This window comes from Elaeis guineensis, chromosome 16 (assembly GCF_000442705.2).
Source record: "Elaeis guineensis isolate ETL-2024a chromosome 16, EG11, whole genome shotgun sequence".
In the NCBI taxonomy this organism is placed as follows: Eukaryota; Viridiplantae; Streptophyta; class Magnoliopsida; order Arecales; family Arecaceae; genus Elaeis; species Elaeis guineensis.
Genome location: NC_026008.2, coordinates 6,129,538 through 6,136,290, shown reverse-complemented (window position 1 = coordinate 6,136,290; position 6,753 = coordinate 6,129,538). Strand labels below are relative to the sequence as shown.

General features: G+C 36.3%; 1 long non-coding RNA gene across 1 annotated transcript; it reads right to left on the bottom strand.

Annotated features, from left to right (window-relative positions):
- Positions 1–1,932: 1,932 nt before the first annotated feature.
- LOC105034389 (uncharacterized) lies at positions 1,933–3,955 on the bottom strand. Its single transcript, XR_012137542.1, has 3 exons — positions 3,766–3,955; positions 3,259–3,325; positions 1,933–2,575 (listed from the first exon to the last, which is right to left on the bottom strand). It is a non-coding gene; the product is annotated as an uncharacterized lncRNA (long non-coding RNA).
- Between the last annotated feature and the right edge of the window lie 2,798 nt (positions 3,956–6,753).

Below are 6,753 nucleotides of genomic sequence, written 5' to 3'. Positions count from 1 at the left end.
CAATTAGTTGGAGGACTACAGCCACAAACACAGTCTTCTTTCCCTTCCTACCATCAGCCATCTCTTCTTCCAGATTTGGTTATCGATAGATCATCTTCTTCTAGCTGAATTCCCTCTTAATTCCTGATTGAGAATACCATCCTCTCTGGCCCTTTTCCCTTTCTATCCTTCTGTTTTTACTATAGAACTAAAATAGCAACCAAGAGGCACCGGTGACTAAAACTTGAAATACAATAAATTTAAGGGAGCTGTTTGCTAGGTGTCAAGCGCAGGAAAAACTAGCAAAACAATAATATGCTGAGGTGTTGTCCGAAAGAGATTTCAGCTGTCTCTGCATGTGTTTTGTCTTTCTCAATTAAATTCAGCTGAACCAAGTAAGACAGGTGGCAGCACAAGGAAAAGACAAGTGGCATATCCAAATTCTGCACATCAATGCATCCATGCAGAAATCTGTCTCTCATATGGACTCACAATACACCAATGTATATACATACTAATTCAAATAATTCCAATCTAATTAAATTCTTTAATTTCATCTCTTATTACTTATTTCTTTCAATCCAATTGAAATTTGATTGATTTTGCACCTTCAATTCTATATAAGCTATGAATTTTTTCATCAACCCTAAGATGATTTTTTTTTCCTTCGACTTACTAAACAAATTCCATCCCAATTATACTATGTGCTATGATATTTCTTACTATTTCTTCATTCTACTAAGGTCTCAATGCTGTGATATATGTTTCTTCCAAGGCCATGATACAATTCTGTACTTTTTTTATACACCACTCAAGTTTAACTTTTCACAATCACTAAGCAATTCTCGGCAACTCTTCCCCTCCAATAATAAAATATTCACTAGTCTTTTTATTTTATATTTTCTGAATCTATACCACAAAACTACCATATATATCACCTAAGATATCCTTCTCAATATCAGCTCATTCTATTTTAAATAGTTATCAAAAATTCATCTTTAATGTCACAATTATCAATTCAATCTCTTAATCTCAAAGGTCAAACAAATTTATGCTTCATTAATGCTAATCAATTAATATTCAAAGACTCAAGTATATCCTGGACAAAATGTTATGCCATATAAATAAAAGCTAACTTGAATGCAAATTTCTCAGACCATCAAATTTTGGGTTCGGGGTGTTCCAATTCTCCCCTCCTTTAAAGAATTTCATCCCGAAATTTTGTTACATTTAATCTGGATATTTGCCTTTTATTTCATCTCCTCTTTTCTATGTGGCTTCTTTCATACTGTGATTCTACCAAAAAGTCTTAACCAATGTTACAATCCAAGAATGCAACTATTTTCTTTGTTTTACTCAAGATATACACTGGTTCCTCTGAATAAGATAAATCTTCTTTTAATTCAATTAGTTTAGATTGTATAACAAGTGATATCCTATGAGATTGGCCATCCCTATAAACTCCTCTTGGTTTATCCAGACTTCGATCTCTATCTCCCTCTAATGATTGTTCTCAACTAAGTCCTGATCTTGTTTGTACAATCTTTCTACAAAATATAGTTAAAACAATCAAATTCACTATCCTCCAAGATAATTTGATGATGACCAAACATTAAAACATAGATGTATACTATTATCTCCCAAATTCTTTCTAGAAATATTTTTATAGATAGAAAACATCATTAAAATGAGATTGGAACCAATTAAGAACATCTTGAATAACTTAGACATGAATTGGAGACAAATTCTATATAAAAATATTATCTGAAGAAATTGAGTCAACTCAAGATATAATGGGGTCGACTCGAGCACAATTCTGAGGCCAGCACACAAGGTTGGCATGGCGTTGAGTCGACTCAAAATCAAACCGAGTTGACTCTGCCATAGAGAATAGAAAACCAATTTCGACGGCCTGAGACCAAGTTGACTCCAAAAATTTTTGAGTTGACTCGAAGAGAAAATGAGTCAACTCTTAGAGAAATCGAGCAAACTCGGTCTCAGAAAACAAAAATTACAAAAAGCCATGTTTCTGCTACCAGAGAATGAGTCAGCTCAAAATAAATCGAGTCGACTCAAAGACCACTCTTCCACTTTTTAAGCTAACTAACTAGATAGCATAACTTGTAATTAATTATGCTATGCATATGCCCATGCAATCTGCCACCTTTGCTTCGATAGCAATAATTGTCATAGCCCACTCCTTAAACTGAGTAAGGGTATAACAGTTGAGTAGAATTTTACTAGTACCTTATACTGTAGTTCATAAGCTACTAGCAAACCCTATTTATCTACCACAACCTGCTCAAAACAATTTAAACATAATTCTTAAGCTATCTCAAGATAATTCTAGTAACAACCTTCAACTTTTATTCATCAATCCATAGCTTTATACATATCGCTTTAAAGAAAAGTACATTTACATTTTCTAAATTGAACAACCCCAACATATATCATAACCCAACACGCTCCTCTCACTAGCTAATATGCCCAGAAATGAGATACTTCTCTCACTTAGCTGATATGCCAAACTTCTTCTATATGAGTGCAAATGATGATGCTGATGCTTTACTTCTAGCTTAGCTCAGATGCTTTAAATCTGTAATAGAAAGAAGTGCGGGGGATGAGACCTAAGTCCCAATGAGTGAATAATTCATCTAACTATAAGGAAACAGAAAAGCTTAGCTTTAATATTCAACATAACATATAGCTCATACTACTGATATGCTTTCAAAACATTTATATGCTAAACCTGAATAAAACTATGCCATAAATCATTTAAAAAAAAAATGCTGCTGGCTACTATCGACTATACCATAGGGCACTACTCCCATGGCAGCCGATACATCTCAACTTATACTGCTAAGCTCCATTGGGTATGCTAAATTTTTTACTATTTTTTGATATTTGTGGTGCCAGCTACTGCTGTGTAAATGTTGATGCTGTGGCATCTCTCATAGGTTGATCCCTCCTATGGGTAGCACTTTTCAAAAACATGCTTAATAAAACTTCAAATATCGATATGCTGATTCAAAGGGTGATATGCTAATTTAAAATATTTCTTAAAGCAAAATGCTAAGCTGTTCAAACCGATACATTCATATATACATTCAACATTCAATAAGATATCATATCATATCACTTCCTGTTTCCAATGCTTGCATATATACAAATAATTAAGCTGTAGAATAACAAAATATAACTTTCTTTTTTAGAAGTAACTTCTTTCATAGCAAAGTATAATGAAGAAATTACCAAAGTCAAATAGGAAAACCCACTCACCTCTTACTAGCTATACCTTGGTCCTTGACTTATCCAAAACACCCCTCTTGAGCCCTCTTTTCCTTTCCTATAAAGTTGATACACACTAATTAATATAACACTTCATGATATAAGAATATGAGAACATATAATTTGCTTCTTTATGCTTATTCTTTAGCTCTTCTAGCTCTTACTTTTTGCTTTTTATGCTCATTCTTAGCCCCATTAACTCTTACTTTTATTCTATTCTATTTTGCTCTGCTTAGAGTAAGCTAAGACTCCATGTAAACTCTAAAATTTTCAGTAATTTGACTGTATTTTATTTTTGTCATTTATCGCAAATTCAGCCAATACCATAATATCATCTAATTGCGGAAACAATTCAGACATATTTCAATAAAATCACCAGCAACACTGATTCTTCAATTCAAGTTCACAATTCATATATTTTAATTCCCCCAGCACATCAAGTCTTATAATTATTATACATAATTTGAATTTAAATTCAGTTAGGGTTGAAGTTCTTACCTCAATTAGTTGGAGTACTACAGCCACAAACACAGTCTTCTTTCCCTTCCTACCATCAGCCATCTTTTCTTCCAGATTTGGTTATCGATAGATCATCTTCTTCTAGCTGAATTCCATCTTAATTCTTTACTGAAAATACCATCCTCTCCAGCCCTTTTCACTTTCTATCCTTCTATTTTTAGTACCGAACTAAAACAGCAACCAAGAGGTATTGGTGACTAAAACTTGAAATATAATAAATTTAAGGGAGCTACTTGCTAGGTGTCAAGGACAGGGAAAACCAGGAAAACAATAATAAGCTGAGGTGTTGTCCTAAGGAGATTTTTGTTGTTTCTGCATGTGTTTTGTCTTTCTCAATTAAATTCAGCTGAACCAAGTAAGACAGGTGGCAGCACAAGGAAAGGACAAGTAGCATACCTAAATTCTGTACATCAATGCATCCATGCAGAAATCTGTTCCTCTCACATAAACTCACAGTATACCAACATATATACATGCTAATTTATATAATTTCAATCTAATTAAATTCTCCAATTTTATCTCTGATTACTTATTCTTGTCAATCCAATTGAACTTTGATTGATTTTGCATCTTCAATTCCATATAAGCTATGAATTTGTTAATCAACCCCAAGATGGTTTTTTTTTTCTTCAACTTACTAAATAAATTCCATCCCAATTACACTATGTACTTTGATATTTCTTGCTGTTTCTTCATGCTACTAAGATCTCAATGCCGTGATATATATTTCTTCCAATGCCATGATACAATTCTGCACTTTTCCTCTGCACCACTCAAGTTTAACTTTTCGTAATCACTAAGCAATTCTCGGCAACTCTTCCCCTCCGATAACAAGATACTCATTGCTCTTTTTATTTTATATTTTCTGAATCTATACCACAAAATTGCCATATATATCACCTAAGATATCCTTTCCAATATCAGCTCATTCTATTTTAAATAGTTACCAAAAATTCATCTTCAATATCATTATTATCAATTCAATCTCTTAATCTCAAAGATCAAACAAATTTATACTTTATTAATGCTAATCAATTAATATTCAAAGACTCAAGTATATCATGAACAAAATGTTATACCATATAACTGAAAGCTAACATGAATGCAAATTTCTCAGACCACTACATTCTAGATTCGGGGTGTTATAGTTGGACACTTCATCACCTCAACGGATGTAGTCACGATGTCGGATGCTTTATCACCTCGATGGACATAGTCATGATGCTAGACACTTTATCACCTCGATGAACATAGTCATGATGTTAGACACTTCATCATCTCAACGAACATAGTCACGATGCTGGACACTTCATCACCTCAATGGATGTAGTCACGATGCCAGGTGCTTCATCACCTTGATAAACATAGCCATGATGCCGAGTAGTTCATCACCTCAATGAATGTAGCCATGATGTCGGTTGCCTCATCACCTTGATGAACATAGCCATGATGCCGGATGCATCGTCACCTTGACAGACGTAGCCATGATGCCAGGCACTTCGTTATCTCGATGAATGCAGCTATAATGCTGGGTGCTTCATCTCTGGATGAATATGGCTATAAGAAGAAAAAGACACATCATTTTTGAATAAAAATAACCACGATATCCTTAAAAGTGCATAGGAATAGCCAACAAAGAAGACTAGCAACCAGAAAGCAAAGGCTAAATCCCAAGGACCCTCGAAGACCTCAGATGACCACGAGTGAAGGAAGCCCCTCGTCCCTAAGACAAGTCAAGCTACAAGCAACAATGACGAAAAAGAATCCTCGGAGGCACAAAACATCAACATTGATCTGAGCTGAGATCACCAAAGGAACTACTACACATACTTAGGGCCATCTCGAGGAGGAGTTGAAGGATATGCTATCTTCAGGAAACCACCTAAAGGATTGGCATTGGCTACTAAAAGCTAATGTACTCCCTTTGTCCGACCTAATTCTAGTTTGGACTCGAGAGTAGGAGGCATATATTATGGGTAAAAAAATTCTTTTCTCAGTTAAATCCAACACATAAGGAAGCCGAGCCCACTCCAACCTTAATGCTAGCCAACTCGAGGTACTTGAGCCAACCTTATCTGGCATAATAGAAAAGATTTACCCTTAGCCCTCACGTGGATCTTCAAACCTCGTGACCATCAAGAACACCTCGAGCATTGGTCGCCAACTCATGCATTGGCCTCCATCCCATGCATCAGCCACCGAACTATCTCTCTAGTATTCATGATGCTTCAGTCGATGATTTTCATTTTGACCGACCTCTATTGTTGCCATCATGTTTAGGAAGGTTGACAGGAAACTCCCACGCCCAAGCCATTTATGGGAGCAACAGACCACATGCCTGATAAGGTCACATCAACTATCAAATCCTAGGAGGATAGGTCAGAATTACTTATTGAAAGTAGCTAGCCATGCGTAGGGTTAGGTCACATCAACCACCAAGCCCCATGCCCTTGGTTAGTGTCATAAATGAAAGTAGATGGCCACATGCCGGATAAGGTGTGTTAGGATCGTAGCCCTGACTATTTTGCCAAAAAGGGCACCCCTAATGGAATGGTGGTCTATTTTCCTTTAACCCTTGGATCAGAGTCTAGTGGTAAGCGCGTTGGTGGGCTTGAGGGGCTTCGCACCTGGGTCGACCTGCATCAAGCTAGATCGCACCCAAGCATTAGGCTGGGCATCTACTCCCATTTAATTCATTCCTAGCCTGGTTAGCTGACCCACCCCCATAGGTGAGCTGACTAACGGAGACTGCCATATGGAGTGACCAGCATGACCCATCTAGGCAGTATGGCCTTTGATGGATTCGGCCCCATAGGGTGTGCTGGAAAATCCATGTCAATAATCCCCCACCAAATGCAACCTCGAGGGGCGTACGAGATTCAAACTTGCAACCTCGCTCTGATATCAATTATTAGGATTGTAGCTCCAACCATTTTGCCAAAAAAGGCACCCCTAATATAATGGTGG